This window comes from Crocodylus porosus, unplaced genomic scaffold (assembly GCF_001723895.1).
Source record: "Crocodylus porosus isolate Cpor-Errol unplaced genomic scaffold, CroPor_comp1, whole genome shotgun sequence".
Lineage (NCBI taxonomy): Eukaryota > Metazoa > Chordata > Crocodylia > Crocodylidae > Crocodylus > Crocodylus porosus.
The window spans coordinates 248,398,994-248,416,708 of NW_017728886.1; the positions used below are offsets into that span (position 1 = coordinate 248,398,994).

General features: G+C 43.0%; 1 protein-coding gene across 1 annotated transcript in view; it reads right to left on the bottom strand.

Moving 5' to 3' along the window:
- EXT1 (exostosin glycosyltransferase 1) overlaps positions 1 to 17,715 on the bottom strand; it is a 245,994-nt gene that overhangs the window by 56,634 nt on the left and 171,645 nt on the right. The window lies entirely within an intron of this gene.

Here is a 17,715-nt window from a genome sequence, read left to right on the forward strand (position 1 = left end):
CCATGGGCAGGAAGGAGCACTGGGGGTGGGAGGGGTCATAAGACTCCAGCCCGGTGCCTATCCAGTCTCCCCTTGAAGATCTCCAGGGAAGGTGAGAGCACCACCTCTCCGGGAAGTCTATTCCAGGCCCTGGCCACCCTTACCATGAAGTAGTTCTTCCTAATATCTAACCTAAACCTGTCCTCCCTCAGCTTGTGGCCATTGGTCCTGGTGACTCCGAGGGGGGCCCTGGTGAACAGACTTTCCCCGAGTCCGTGCTGCTGGCCCCTGATAGAATTGTAGGCAGCCACAAGATCCCCCCTCAGTCTCCTCTTGCGGAGACTGAAGAGATTCAGGTCCCTCAGCCTCTCATAGGGCTGGCCACGGGGGCCCTCAACCACACGAGTGGCCTCCTCTGGACCCTCTCCAGGTTCCCCACGTCCTTCTTGAAGTGCGGCGCCCAGAACTGGACACAGTACTCCAGCTGCGGCCTGACCAGCCCCGCATAGAGGGGGAGCAAGACCTCTCCGGACCTGTCAGTGATGCCCCTGCTGATGTATGACAAGGTGCAGTTGGCTCTGCCTATTGCTTCGTCTCATTGGTGTGTGTGTGGGGGGGCAAGGTGAGCTAGACAGAAAATTGGAGGAGGGGGAGGGAGGGGGGTCTGCACTATACATCTTCTGGCCAGACGTACTTATTTGGCCAGGCCAGGAGCACTGCGCCTCTGCAGGTGGGAGCAGGGTGGGCTTAGCTGTGCAGGGCGGCAGCAGTGGGGCAGGGGGGGTTAAGATGAATTTTTGGGTGGCTACAGCCCCCCAAGCACCGCCCCTGGATGACACCCAAATGCACGTTCATGAATCTGAATGAGAAACATGATCAGACATGTTCCACAGAAAGCCAAATAAAATGACCGTGCTAAATCAAATAAAGAGCAACAGCCACTGGGCTAGCCATGAACTACAATATCTCAGCTGGGTACTAAATGCCAAAATATGGGAGCAGCCACTCTTCTTGATGAACAACAGCAACATAGATGCTGAGTGTAGGTGGAGGATGTTATTCTAAATATTGAAGATAAAATGCATCTGGTCAGAGCGATCCCATTACATATTCATATTATTTTGAAAATTCCTCTCAATGTAATAAATAAAAGCCACTATTATGCTTCTCTTGCTTTTATCTTACAGTGGTGGGCGGGAACAGCAATCAGTGCCAAATGCCTGAAGAAATCTGAAAATGAGGTTCCCGCATAGGATGACTTTAGTTTCACGTATCTTTACAACAATAGTATCACCCTGTGCTGGCTTGTATACACACTTGCATGGTTCCCAGCAGAGTCTGGGTTTTGTATACCATTCCCCTGGGGGTGGTAAATCAGGCTGCTAGCTATCTCCACGAAGTTCCAAACAGATGTTCTCCCTGAGTTTACTCTCTCATATTCCAGATGGCCTCCGATGCAGTCTCCTTCCCACTGCAGCTCCTCAATTCACACCTCAGACATGTCAGCAATTTTTGCTGACACGGGAGACTAAAAAGGTGCAGATCCAGGGCAGGTTTTTAAAATGGCTCCATGTTATGTGGTCAGACTTCACATGCATCTTAAGAGACCATAAAACCGAGTAAAACAAAATCCCTGGTAATACTTCAGTACCTGAAGCAGGACTTGATCCTGGAAGCCAGCAACTCTGCAGAGCATTTAGGGTCCATGGAGAAACAACTCAGTGGGTGCCTCTACATGTGCATATTTACAAGTCCTATCCTACTGTGGAGTAAATTGGTTTACTTCAGCCTAACTGGGATACACATGTAGATCTGCAACGTTTACTGCACAACTAAGTCTACTGTGCAGTAAACATCTCATGTAGACATGCCCAGCGAGAACTTCCAGTGTGACACTAACTGGCAGAGCTAATGTAATTCTGGGCTATAAAGAGGGGAGGAGTGAGCAGAAGGAAGAAGGCAATTTGACCTCAGTCCACAGAATTCATGATCATAATAAGGGATAATGGAATCCTTCATCCAGGTCTTGCTTCCACATTTTACAAAGGAAGTGGAATATGTGGAGTGGGTACAGCATGGAGCCACAAAAATGATTCAGTAACTGGAAAAAATACTTTCCTGGGACAGACTTACAGAGCTCAATCAATTTATCTTAACAAAAAGACAACCAAGAGGTGACTTGAGTACTGTGTTTAAGTGTCTTCAAGGGAGAAAATGATAGGAACTAAAGGGCTCTTTCATCTAATCATAACAGCTGGAAGCTGAAGCTAGGCAAATTTAAATTTGAAATTTGGCGTAAGTTTTTAAACATTGCTCCAATGATTAAACACTCTCAGACTGCTTAGGGAAGTGGCAGTTTGATGTCTTCAAATCAAGACTAAATGCCTTTTGGAAGTTCAATTTAGGTGTAAACAGGGTAACATTTATTCACCTGCAACATACTGGAGGCCCAACTACATGATCTCTGTTGATTTTCAACTCTAAGACTCTATTAAATTGACTTTGTTTTAAGAACGACACTGTTTCGAATTTTCTATAAATACCTCTAATATATCACAGCATGTATTCTGATACTGTTCTACCAACAGCTGAAAGAGTAAAAGCTCTGCTCCAGATACTATCATGCATGCTGCATGGAATCGGATTATAAACACCACTGGGCAAAGACCCATCTTATACATTTGAATTTCTGTGTCAAATTCCAATGCTGCCCAAGTGTAATATAGAGAAATATTACTGCTAATCCAATAATAATAATAATAATAATAATACTACCCCTGTTGGAAAACTCATAATGAATATAAGACAATATAAACCTATAAGTTTTTCAGATGCTTTTAACTACCCTATATAATTAAATAGAAAACAATTTAGCCAATGTCATCTTCTGAAAGATAGTTTTAAAAGCCTGTGGAAAAGTTATTCTATACACTACTATATTTTTATTTTCATCTTATAAAGCTTTTATGGAATGGTTTAATTAAGGTAATAATAACAGGAGCAGTGAATCAGCAGACACAGAGGCACTATATATATTCCTATACTGCTAATGAGAGAACTAAGCCATGAATCACCAAAAAAAAAAAAAAGCAGGTACTGCCTAGGTATATATTTAAAAATCATGGATTACCTAAACCTTTCCTAAAGTCATTGGCTGCTGTTGCTAATGAAGTGGGTCAGACATCATGCACAAAAATCTAGGAACCGGCACAAAGTCTTGGGAACTAATATGCTTTCCTCATGTACTATGTTGTACCTCTACCTTTGTATCTAAAATTGCAGCCAGTTTTCTACCTGAAACATACTGAAGCCACCTGATTTGCTAGTTAACATCTTCATTTATTATCTTTTACGCTGAGCAGTTCTGCCCAGAACTATTTTTTGCCTTGCATATTAATATTCTGGTATGGGAAGAGAGAATGAGACACAGCTGCGTGCTTGTTTTAATGTCATTAGTTTATAACTGCATTCAAGGGAGAAGGGGGTCTAACCACTTCAAATCGCACCTTGCAAACACAACCAACTTGTTCTATACCTTGCTTTTTGTCACATTTTCTAGCTCTGTCATGTAAATGCATCTTTGGCACAGAAACAGCCAGATGCTCAGGCAATGTGGTTAGCATCTCTCCCACATCCTGACATCTCTATCTAGCTGTGGTCTCCACAGGTGTCTCCCAAACATGGTAAATTAGAAATGACTGAAGCCAGCAAGTATTCTATCAGTTTTTTTCTCTCTCTCTAACTGCTTTTCTTACCTTCTCTTCTCTCTCTGACCTGACAAGCTTGGTATGTTTCAGTGAGCTTCCTCTCCATGGCATTCTTGAGGACATGATAATTACTTTGTCAGCAGATTCCCAAGAAATTCATGGGAGATCTTTCAAGTTCGATTTCGGTGGGAATTCAAAGAAATTTGAAAGAAGCCTTTAAAAGTGAGACATGAACTTGGCAGCCTGTCCCAGTGCTGCCACAACTGTCTACTCCTGACTGTCAAAACTCCCAACAAACGTTACTTGAATGAGGAATTCAACCAAAGCCTTCTAGGGAAGGTAGGGCAGGTGAGTGGGCATGTTAATCCTTTTCTTTTGGAAAGCGTTCTCCAGAACGCCTTGATATCTCCCTGCTCCCTTCACCTCAAACAGGGAAGGTTCCTTCACCCCAAGACCGTGGTATTTGCCAAGTTGTTCAACTGGCTTGTTGTTTAGGAGAGTACCACAGACAATGCCCGTGTGCTCTCCATTTGCCCTCTGCTCTGATTCTATACATGTAGCTCCTGTGCAAGATAACGGACTGATGACCATACTGTCCTGAACCTGCAAACATTTGTATACATGCTTATGTCTGTGCATGTGAGCAATCTCTTGGGATCCACTCACAGGGGTGTAAGCAGGCAGGGAACTGGGGCCTACGACACAGCAGTCCAGGGCATGGGAGGTACAAGGGCACACTGCAGTTGCCAGGGTGGTTTGCATGACAGGCATGGTCAGACAAAACACACACTGTAAAATTTGGTAACTGCCTTACCCAGTTCAGATCCCGGTCCAATAGCAAAAAGCTCCCTAGTATACAGAGAATAGCAGGTCAAGGTAAGAAGAGAGAAGAAAGAGTCAGATGCTGTGTGGGCACAGGAGCAGAAATTTGGAGGTAGCAGAAGAAAAGCGAGGCAGCTTGAAGAGCTGGGACCAGAAGGCTGAGTCCCAAGCAGAGACTGACTCTGAGCTTGGCAGAGGCAGAACTACCCACTGCTGCAGAGAAAAGGCAGCAGACTGCAGGTTGTAAGATAGTGTACTAGCCTCTGAACTTTATGATCTTGAACTTGGTTACCCTTAGGGGCTGGGTTAGAAAGTGATGTTTTATTTAGTGTAGCTTAAAAAGCTATTGTCCCAAGTGTTTTTATACTTTTAACTTCCCAGAAACCTTAGGAAAAGTGTAAGTATTTATGGGAATCCTCTGAGGACCAGATTCTGGAGAATGTAACGTCCCCAGTGCTTACCTCTGAGCTGGTGATACATGGAGCACATTGCCTAGCAGCCATGGCACTCACAGAGATACCCTGCCACGAGGTCAGTTCCCACACGATTTTAGCTGCCAGCCTTCAGGCATCCAAGTTTGAAAAATTCAGCCATATACTTTCACATGCATCACTAGCAATGAGAAGCCAATCTGATGGTTACGGTGCTCTGTCTTCTGTTCATAAAAGACTATGAAGGTCAAACAAAGAACATGACTCAAAAGTCTCTTACAACAACATCCTGGTTTTGGTGCCTGTGAGAGGTTACAGAAGCAGGAACAGTACTTCTGGTTTTGATAGTTGTGTTAAAGCCCCAGACAAGCAAGGGGTCAGCTGTGAGTTCAGCCTGCAGGACTGTTTGTAAAATGATCAATGACGCACATAAATGGACTTCGGTTTGCCTGACTACACATAACAAATATGGTTTGTTTGTTTTTTAAACAGCAACACACTTTGCCAAAAGGTTCTAAAATATCCAAAATAGAATCCTAAAATAAAATAAAATAAAATAAAATAAAATAAAATAAAAGTAACTGATCAGCATCTGCATTGCTTCCAAAAAGGAGAACAAATAATTGGTCTCCTGATTTTCTCTTAATCTGTGGGATTATTCTAGCAGAATAGCACAAGGAATGCAAGTGCCAACATCTCACCTCTAAAATCAGCATAGCTGCTTAAGAACAGCTAGATTGCAATTAGCTGTCACACTGCATTTAAACTGAAAATCATTTCCAGCCCATTTTTGAACAGTTCTAATTCTTGAAACTTTTAAATTCCCTGCTTCCCAATTAGACATTAATCAAGACATACTTCTTTAGGTGTTTAGGTCACTAATGAATACACAACTGCTATTTTGGTATTACGATTTCTAATTACTTTTAATAAGCAGTAGCAAGTAGTTATTGTGCAATTTCTCCAAGTCCCAGAGCTGAGTCAGAATGCATTACAGGCTGTCAAAAAATTACATGCAAAATGCTCATTAGAGAAAGGCAAATATCTGCACATGTGAGATGGTACGGTCTCCTTCCAAGCCTGCTTAGGGAGTGAATCAGTCAGATGGATGGCACTGGCCAGATTTTGTTCTTCTTTACCCAGGTGTGAATCTCAGTGGAGTTACTTCCTATGTTAATATCAGTGTAGCCATGAAACCCCTCCTCTCCCCACCCTCACTGGTAATCATTCTCCTAAATCTCAAGATCCATTATAGATTTGTTTCTTCATGCCAGTTGCCAAAACTTCTACTGAATCAGCTGACAGCTTTTTCCTAATCTGGAAGTATTTAGCTCAAAGTAGTTCCATATGGTTGCATGGCCACTTTTAGATGAAATCAAGAAAGAAGAGACTCAGGTGGTACCTTGCTCATTCTAAATGCAGTCATATGGACAAGATGTCCAAACTGTTCTGCGTGTGATCCCCGAACAATTAGCAACATGGAGAAAGTCAAATTCCAGAATTTCATATTTAAAATAGAATTTGTTGAACTTTGGCACCCACAGAAGCCTGCTTTTCACAAAACTGAGTGATAAACTCTACCAGAAACACTCATCCCCCAACTATCTGTGTGGCTTTTGCACACATCTGTTTCTCTCCTGTCCCCAAGAGATGTCTAAAATCTAATTAACCAATTAATTTGCAAATATATTCTAATTTATTCAAGACAGATTTTCTCAGTGTTAAATTATCTGACAGTGAACCATACGCCATGCATGGGAACAGGACTTCATTAAAATACCAAAGGTTACACAAATGGAATAAAAAATATATTTGTACTACAGTCAGCACATACTTCTATCCCCTAATGAGAAAATGTGTTTGTATTCCCCTCATTCTAATTTGTTTTTGCATGTTTGGTGTAAACCTGTGGTTAATACATTTGCGATACCAAACTACTACACTTAGTGCAGGAGCATGAATATTCTAAGAGGTTTGCATTCCCATTTAGCTTGCAAAAGAATTTAAATATATAAATAAACCACAATCAGTGCCTGGAACACTGTTTTCTAGAACCAAGCACTGCCATAGTTCATTCTCCAGCGTGAGGGGAGAATTAACATTTGCATTTGCATGCATGGCTGGCCTCTCTAACAAAGCGAGGCTGGCTCCCTTTCCTCAGCAGGTAGCACTATTTACTAAGAAATCTGAGTTGTAATTTATGGCACTTGTGCAAAATGAGTTAAAAAAAAATAATAAAGCTGATGGGTTGCTCTTAATTGCTACATTTTGAAATGCTTTATCCAGCTCAGTGGCTGAATGGGTACAAAATATAACAGCTGGGTCCAATTCTGCCAGCTATTAGAGAAATTATCTAATTTATTATGCCAGGGCACCAGCCACAGATATAACCTCCCTCTTCTACCACACAGATATGTGGTGGTGGGTTGTTGTTTTTTTTTTAATTTCCTCCTTCTATAATTTTGCTAACTACCCAATTACTTTATTATGCAGCATTAGCACAAACAAAAATACTTAGTCTGAAAATGTCAGGTTGAGAATTACCTCTCTCAGGAAAGAATACCAAACAGTCGTTCCCTCCCACACAGGCTATTTTCTTTATTCTAGGATTAACGTTATTATTATTTATATTACAGTAGCACCTAGAAGCTTCAAAGAAGACCAGGTTGCCGTTTTACTCCATGCTGTAATAACACAAACACTTATTAAGAAACTGTTTCTTAAAGTACTTACGACTGAAATCAGATAAGCAGCAAGATGGGGAAGGTAGTGGGGGGCAAGGGGACAGTGAACGACATGCTCAGCATCAAACAACAGTTTAGGAGCTGAGCTGGGAACCAAACCCAGATCCTGCAAGTCACTCTCTAGTTTTCCAAGCATCAGATGGTCTAAATGTTAATTCTCCCCTCACGCTGGAGAATGAACTATGGTCTAGATCAGTGGTCACCAACCATCCACTGGTAGATCTCGGAGCCTCTTGCAGTATATCTCAGAACCTCTTGGAGTCGATCTGAGGCTGAGGTGGGGGACTGAGTGCCTGTGTGCATGCACACATGCGCCCCAGCCCGGCAGGTAAGTCCCACCCGGCTGGGGACCCACTCAATCTACCCCTGCTCCTGCCTTTTCAGCACTGTCCCTCACTGCAGGGGCCACGATCTAGCCCCCGGCCCTTCCTTCCCCCACGGACTGACCTGCTGGGCTGGGGGGCACGTGTGCATGCACACAGGCACTCAGTCCCCCACCTCAGCCTCAGATCGACTCCAAGAGGTTCTGAGATATACTGCAAGAGGCTCTGAGATCTACCAGTGGATGGTTGGTGACCACTGATCTAGACCATCTGATGTCTCTCCCTCTGCCTCAGTCTCCCCCCCACATCTTCCCTCCCCACATACTTACTGCTGGGCAGGGGGAGGAAGGGATTGTGGGGGCACACAGTAGATCTTGGGTTGCTTTTAAATGCCAATAGGTGATCTCCTACTTTAAAAGGTTGGAGACCAGTGGTCCAGATGCAGCATAATCGCTGTTTAAGTTAAAAGTTCTATGCAGTAACTACACACTTCAGACCCATGTTGTATACATGTCAAAAAAATTGTGACAGCAACAACCAACAGTAACGTGCATCCAACAATTCATCAGAAAGTCTAGGACTGGGGTTGGGTTGCCCTGAGTGACCACCTAGAGGGAGCAGGCACCATCGTGAATTTGAGGACGTGGTGGAACTGGAATGCCCCTTAGTGAGAACAGGAAGGCAACAGAAAGCAAGCTAAAAAAGGGCAGGTTTTCACTGGATACGGAAAGGAGTCTGAGCAAACTTGGCTTTTAGGGGAAGTGGATTAGATATAAAAAGAACAGAGCGGTAATGGAAACCTCTAAAGAATTCAGATTTCTACTTTTAAAGGGATACTGACAATATACAGATCACACCTCTGACTCGTTTGTTTTTACCATTTATTTAAAGACTATAAGAAAGGAAAAAACACCCCAGGCCCTTTTTGTTGATTTGCTGTGTATACCTATGGACAGGAGAGAAGGGATAAACTAACAAAATCTAAAGATGACCAAGTCATGTACTTTAATCAGGACAGAGAAGACCATGAGGAACTCCAGTAGGACTAAAACTTGAAATAGGGCAGTATGAATTTGGATGAAATTTACAGTTGACACATACACAGGGAATGCATGCTAGAACTGAATTATCCTCTTACCTTGGTTATGGTCAATTTAGAATCAAGCAATTAGAAGACAGACCCAGATTTCCTTATGAAAAGCTCCATAAAAACCTGACTGACTATACAGATTGGTCATTAAAATACTTAAGGAAATGGAGAGAAAGTAATACTAAAAAAAACTGTATAGGGTGCTCATTGGGTCCAGCCCAAAGACATGGGGTTTTGGTGGTAGGTGCTGCTTACCCATTGTTGTCAGGTCCTAGCACTCGCCCATCTCTGACCCCAGCTGGGTCATTATAGTCAGCAGTTTAAAAAAGTTGCTGACTGCTGGTGCTGATTAATGGTACAGGCTTGCCTAGAATACTATGTTAAGGTCTGGTGGATCACATACACACACAGCAAAATTAAAACGGGGTCCAAAAATGGGTGATGAAATTAGAAGGCTTCCAGGTTGAAAGAGGAACTCAGTAAGTTTCATGAGGAGTCAAGATGAAACCTGGCTGGCTGGGGATTATGAGATAATGACCATTAAAAGACAATGTATTTAAAATAAATATAAGAAGCAATACAACCACTACAACCTATCGTTGTTAGAATTAGCTAGATTCAATAAAAGATTAGAAATTAATAGGAATCAATTGGGAGCATCCCCAATTATAACAGGCCTATTTGTGGCCTAGGGAACAGGGGATGTTCCCCAATTATAATAGGTAGGGTACAAAAACTACAGAGGAACATGCATCCTTGTGCTTCAGGGCAGCAGTTCCAAAACTTGGACAGATTGCGCACCACCAATTTACAACCTTAAGTACCACCAGGTGGGGTGTGAGTGTGTGTGTACAGTAGGATGTATGGGGTTTTTGAGAGAAGGTGTGGCTGTGTGTATGGTGGAGCACAGGGTGTGTTGAGAGGTTTGTGGGACAGGGTGTGGGTGTGTGGGGTGTAAGGGGGGTGTGGGGACCCCCAAGCACTCCCCCCATGATGCAGCAGCTGGCAGGGGTGCTCAGGGTGCTTGACAAGGCACGACTCCAACCATCACAGCGAGGCGTGCATTCTCCGCCAGGAAGTTTGTATCCTGGGCACTCCCTGCACTTGCCAGGCATGGTAGGGAAGTCCACACGCTGGAGTGAGCTGCCTTCCCTACCCCTCCAAGGGAAGGCATCTGGGCTTCCCTCCCACACCCCACAGCCCTGGCAGGGAAGGCAGCACATGGGGCTTCCCTTTTGTGCCCAGCGAGTGCAAGAGCTGCACGGGTGCACAGAGACTGTTGGCTATATAGATGGCCTGGCAGAGGCTGCACCCCTTGCTGCGATGGGCAGCGCGGGCCAGAGCTGCACCCTGCTGTGCACAAGTGCCCGGAGCACCCCCACCTGCTGCTGCCGCGTACCACTGACAGGTTGTCTGCATACACGTACCATAGATTGGGAACTGCGCTTCAGGGCATAAAGTGACCTCTTCCTACATGGCAGTAGTTAGGAAGAACCTGGCCCTGTGGAAGGGTAACTGTCCCCTAGAGGGATTTTGTGCCTTCCTCTTAGCGACCTCTAGCACCAGCCATAATCAGAAGCTGTGGCAGACAGACAATAAATCTGGTTCCCTGTGCCCTTGCTTTTCTTAGCACTTTGCATATAGTCAAATTTCCATTTGTAGGATTCTCTCAGCCAGCAGAGAATAGAAATATTAAAAACAAAGAAACACTACTGAAAATCCACAAATATTGGCAGCAGAAGTTAGGAAATATTATAACTCATTTGTTTCAAATGACTTCATTTCAGGCAACATGTGAACATGAACAAAATAAAAAGTAGATATTTGGTTATAAAAGCCGTAATCCCATGGACTGGTTTTGATAACCTGGCAAGCCATGCGAGTTTGCCATCATTGTTTATTACATCACCAGAACCCATTATTTGAATTACAGCCCCCCCAAATTCACAGTGCTTGCTTTATACTGTAAGCAAAATATTTTACAACACCCTGAAACAAAGAACTAAAAAATAAATGTGTTTATTGGCATAGTGCACCAGTCTCTCATGGTGTCTTATAAAAAGCAAACAAAGCAGGAGGTGAAGCTCCTTTTCATTCAAAATAAAATAGCAAGAAACTCACAAATAGTCCCAAAGGTTTAACCTGTGATATGGCAGCAACCCACCTCTTCCAGCTTGAACACCAGGGCACATGAAGTGCCAGTGAAAAAGCTCTGCCATGTACTACCAGCTACTGCACAGAAGAGGCTACACTGGGAAAGGATAAAGGGGAAAAATAATTCTCTGATCATGTAACCCATGTGCTACATTTAGCTTCTGGGGTGTCATTTATTAATATTAAATGGACAAAGCCCTCTCAAGGTCTGTGATTTAAGATCTTTAAGTCCACGGCCATTTCTTTTTTCACTGTAAAACCTTCTTGTCCCATAAGTCCCTCATATTTACACACATTCCTTTTTAACTTGCATTTTTACTCTCCTTGACTAGACAGCAGCTCACTGATTCAGTTATTAATACATTCCTGCTGTACCCACCATTGACTGCAAATAAAGACAACATTTTGCAAAGATTGCTGAAACTTAAAAAAGGTCTCTGATCAAAACCAGCTCCTGTATTAGTGACAGCATAAGCTATTAAAAATATACTCCTCTTCATCTGCTTTAATGTCACTGACAGTAAATTACCTTCCTGCTACTGAGGATCCCAAAAGGAGAACAGAATTTTTTCTACATTTTTTAGATAAAGGAAATGACATTTTTTTCCCCTCACTGAAGTAGGGGCTACATACATACTGTATTCAGAAAACTCAGGCCTCAGTCTCTGAACCAGCATTATATGCTGCCATATATTCCTGGCATGTTCTTCTAGCTCATTCAGGATTTACACAAAGTTTTTTCTTTACAGACATTTGAACGGGAAGCAGTGGAAGAGTTCTGAAATGCTCGTATTTCCAAAGAGCACTGCCCATAATTGGAATCATTCAGTTCTGATTTAAAGTTAAGTGACACTGAATAATTATATTGCCTAGGGTGTCCCAGGTTTAGTTTACTGAAGTAAGGCATAGAGCACGCAGGCCTGGAGACTGCAGTTCTCTACCTATCCATGTGGAAGGCAGGGGTCATCAATTCCTACCCCTCCAGTACCGAGAAGCCCTCTGAAACGCACTGTTAACGGAGACAATATAAAATGTCCTTCTAGTCTAGTGGAAGGGAAAACAGGTATGACTGCAGGAACCTTCACATTTGAGAAGGAAGGGTGGGAAGATTTTTGTCACAGCACGAGGGGTTGCTGTTGCCTAGGCCAAAGTTTTGACAAGCCAAAAGGAGAAAAGCCAGTTTGCCTTGAAAAGTCCATTATGGCAGATGCCAATCAACCATCTGATGCTTGAATGTTATACTGTCCCTTTCTCCTTCCCTTGTCCTAGCTATTTAGAAAAATCACATTTGGGTGTAGACTGGATGTTTTCTTTGGGTAAATTCTGCATGTATGGTGCCTAGCACATTGAGGCTCTAAAATTGATAGATGCTACCGGAATAAAAAACAAATGACGATTATCAAGATTTTATATCATGGACAGCGGAATGCAGGTTTCCACAATTGCCCTTGCAAAGTCTCTCAAGCACCCTGTCCTGGTCTCTCTGGTTAAGAGCATGAGCATGAGTTCAGGCAAAAAACAGACCACCAATTCATTTCACATATCACTGAAGAGCCATTAGAGAATGGTAACACTCCATCATTCTCAGTTTGGACTGGCTGTATGTTTTTAAGAGTCTACACTCGAAAATCATGTTAAGACCACTCGTGTGTGTGTGTGTGTGTGTGTGTGTGTGGGACAATTCAAGTAAACCCACACTAAGACCATTCCAACTGCACATGGTATTATAAAATACCATGTGTGATTATGCATGCATATATATATCAATTATGCATGTGTATATGCATACATAATTACATATGGTATTTTTGATACCATGTGCAATTGGAATGGTCTTAGTGAGGTTTTAATTGAATGGTCACATATAATAAAGGCCTTAGTCCGCCTGTCTGTAATGCTCTTGGAGCATTCTGATAGGTTACTGAAACAACCAATCAGAGTGCTCCAAAAGCATTATGGACAGGAGGCAGTGGCATGGCACCATGATGGCAGGGATGGAGGGGACGGAGCGGTGGGGCGAGTCCAGTGGTGCTGACCTTGTTGCCTCCCTGCACCCCTGGCCCTGCTCCCTGGAGGCAGCAGAGTGCGGCCATAACGGAGGGGACGGAAGCGGGTAAGCTGGAAGCGCACAGTGGTGCAGGGTGCTGGCAAGGGGGGATGGAGGGGATGGCGGGGCAAGCTCCGCGCCCCCCAATCTCCTGGGAGGCAGCAGTGGCATGGTGGGGAAGTTAGGGTTAGCAAGCTTCCCCACCTCCCATCATGCTTGACAGGCAATTCGTTAGCATGTATATATATTGGGATTATCTTAGCATGATTTTAAAGTGTATAAACATATCTGCGTGTGTGTGTGTGTGTGTGTGTGTGTGTGCGCGCGCGCACGCGCATACGTACTGCAGCAGATTCTTCAAAGCAAAGATAGGACTTAAAAGTCACCTACCTACTCACGTGACCTAGCCGCCACCCCCTTCATTCTCTTCCATTTTTTCTCCTTTTCTCTTTTCTCCTTCCCCTTTTCTTTCCCACGTCTTTTCTCTCTTCTTCCCTCCCCTCCTCCCACTGTATGCAGTCGTCTTTGCCCGTGGAAGATGAAAGTGTATGTATACACATACACACATGCACAAAATCGCACATGGTATTTTATGATACCTTATATTCCTATGTACAACTGCACACATTTATGCATGCACGCTTATGCACATATTTTATATTTTGGCATATTTTTCAAATCCTTATCTTTCTCTACTAATCAGCAAATGTAATATTAGGGACCAAACAAGATGTTTTACTGTACAAGCAGCTCCATTAGCTTAACAAGTACATAGTACTCTCATTTATATGCATACCAGGTAAATGAATAATTTACTTAACTAGATAACAAGTTGCCAATCCCAGCATGTTGCCTATTGATTATAGCTAGGGACCTACCCAAATCAAAGAGGCAGGTAGCAGATTTTGCAGGCAAATTGTGGAGCCAGCTGCTACTTTCATGAACTTATCGTGGTGCCCCCCCACACCTCTGACTGGCCAAGAGGCCCCAATGCCCCCATCCTCACTGCTGACTGGATGAGAGATCTGGCTGTCATGCAGCCTCACCCCTTGCTACTGATTGGTGGAGAGGGGCAGGGCCACAGGGCAGGCAGCCCTCTCAGCCAATCAGTAATGAGGGGTGGGGGTGGTTGCCATCTTGGCTACTCCCATCTGTGCTGGCTCACCCCCCTCTCAGCCCCTAGGGCTGCACAGGCAGGCCACGGTGGCCATGAGGACCTTTGGCTCCAACTGACGAGCCAGCTTTTTATTTTTAGTAAGTTTTTTATTGCAGATTTCATGGACATTGACTGATTTTGCGGTATCAATGAAATTGCAAATCGAGTGGGTCCCTACTTACAGCAAACTCTGGTTTGTATATCTCTGGTTTGAACAAACTGGTTATGTACATCTCTTATTAGAATACACGAGTCCCTTAATGGCTCTACATGTCAGACACACAATCTAGTTTGTAAATCAGATGCACTCCTGTTAACTGCATACTAACTGCAACTGTTCACTTTGTAACTAATTGAACTCCCCTTAATGACACCAGAAATAGTGAAGGGAAAAGCAGCTGCCAAAGGGCTGCTATTAGAAGTCTTGATAAATGACAGGAACTAGCCAGTTTCAGAGCTGCTAATGCAGAGGGCTGTGTACTTAACTAGCAATACTTAGAGCCCTGTCAGTGCCGTGGTATTAGCAGCTCCGAAGCTGACTAGCTCTTGTCACTTTCAAGACTCATAATAGGACCCCGGACAATGAATATTAGAAGCCTTGATTGAAACTGCAACTAGTCAGTTTCAGGACTGCCAGAATAATAGCACTGACAGCCCTGCGGACTGAACCAGCACTGCTCGTTTACATTAAGTTCCCTAAATGCATAATCTTGGTTAATGCATAGCCTTTTTTCAATGCGAAGACTATACACTACACTATATCTGTCTGACAGACAGGTTCCTGCACACAGAAGACAGTTTTTTCTAAACTGACTTGAGTTTTATAGAGCCATCTCCTGTCCCATAATCCTAGCTTAGAAGCCCCATTTATCTCAACGGTCAGAACAAGACATGGAATATTTATACATAACCACCCCTACTTCCTAATGAGGGAACATTACATGGTATTTACATGCTGGTCCACACAAACTGGTCAAAAGGAAACATAGCACTTATATGGCTTGAGGGGAAAATATTACAACCACATCTCTTACTAAGCAGCTGGTGCCTGTAATAACAAGCTTAAAAAAAAACAAGTTCATGACAACATGACCCTTGTATTTTCAATATACATTCATCAAATTTAATTCTATGATCATATACTAGGCACTTCCCAGCACTAACCTAATGACTAAGTATCATGAAATACCATATTTTAATTACAGCGTCTGTCTTCCAATTTTTTTAAAGACATTTCACCTTTGCCCAGTGCACAGACTTTGACTCTTGTTATCACCTGAGGCCAGTCTAGCTGAAACAGCTGGCCTTTTCCTAGTCACATAAATGAAGGTCACTGAATTAATGAGGGAGCAGCTGGAGGACTTTAAGATGGCATCCAATACTTGAGAAGGAGGAAAAGCAGCCCTACCAGCTCTTGGCAAAATCATAGGGAGAAAAGAAAATCAAATTCTGTCTGGGTGAAGTCTGAATTTTATGGACTTGCTGTTCACACTGTAGCAAAACTACAGCTACGCTGGGGTGAGAAAAAATAATTAGGTCCCAAATCTGCATTAAAACATTTTTGCAGGATTTTGTTCTTGAAGTGGAAAACTGTTCCCACAAGGTCTATTTTTAGCCATTTTATTTTAAAGAGATCAGAAAACCTCTTCATGTTTAAATTTCTCAGTGGGAAGTTTTACAGTAATGATACTTAGAACTAGAATAACGATGACAGTGTAGAGAAAGTAAGTGAATGCATAGGTCCATGGAAATACAAATGCAGAACTGAAACATACTTAGAACATTTATTAAGACACAATGATGCAACCTCATTAACTGGATTGTTTTCTGTATTAAGATCACTTGCAAAATGCTTAATGAACATTTTGGGTAATTAGCTGTATTTTTGAGAAAGCACTGAGCTATAATGTTAACTAAAAATACTAAGTCCCGGTTGTTTTGAACTGGTTTTATTGAGGCAAGAATCACACTGTTAAAATCAGGATTTTCACTCTATTTGTGCTAGAAAGAAACTGGAAAGTACAAGCAGGCACTGCAGGGATCGGACCACCCAAAATGTACAAGCTAGGGGAGAGGTAAAATAGCTCCCCCCTCTTGACTACAGGGAGAGAGGCTAGGAGAGGGGAAGAGCATGGCCCCTGTTTCTCAAGCAGTTAGTCAAGAGGCTCTGGAGTGACTAAAAAGGAACAGATGAAGTACCATCTTGTCAGCAGCTGTGTGAAGGACACCTTTCATTTGATATCTGGCAAGGGGTCACCTAGACATCCAAAGCATCCTCCTGTTTTCTAGGGCCTGGGCTCCCATCAATGAAATGCACTCCCCTCTCTGATGCCATCCTCATTCTTCTTATCAAGTCTTTGGATTTAATCCTTTGACATCGGGAATTTGGTAGAGGTTTTGTTTTTGTTTTTGTGGTCTCCCTTCCACCTAATGTGGATCTCACTGGATTGGAATAGTACCAGGCTGACTGAGCTTCTCAATGCATCAAATAAACTGTCAAACCTAATGCTTTGTTTTTTACAAGGACTGTCTGAAATGCAGGAAATGCAGGGCTGGATTCTGTCGGCAATAGCTATAACAGAAGCAACTTCTGAATCATCTGCCACATACTTCCTCTTTTGGCCAGTGGAGAAATGTCTGACCCTTTAAAAGTCTCCGCTGTTAACCCTTTATGGCACAAATAAGACTTTACAGACATATGTGCTACCTCGGCCCTAAACATTTATTTGGCTGGCAGTCTGGAAAATGTCAAGTTATAATATCCTTACTTCCCTGCCGATTCATAAGAAAAGTGAAAGAGCTTGGCCAAGAAATAGCTTAAAGAAGTCATTTTTATCCTTCAGCCTTTTCACAGCTTGTGCTGAGTTTCTGTTAGATTTAATGGCTAGGTCAGCCATAAGAAACCCAAGGCTGTAATTCCACATTTTTAACATGCTGAAATTCAACCTTGTAGCAAGGAGGGGGGAGTTGGGGGAGGAGGGGGAGTAGAGGGTGGATAGCATGATATTAATTTCTATCTGTGGCTTTCTATCAGCCAAGAGCAGCTGAGGATTTAAATTCTGAAGCTCCCTGAATATGAATCACTTTTCCAATGGTGTTTCTCATCTCGGAGGAAAGAAAAATCCCTTCCTGAAAGAATTACTCTTCAGCACCCAGATGACTGCACTTTGGTTTGCAACTAGGAAATTCTCCTGAGACATATGTGACATTTTGGCCCATCAGAGGAAAAAATGCCCCAAAAAGGCTAGTTTAACAACTCCTT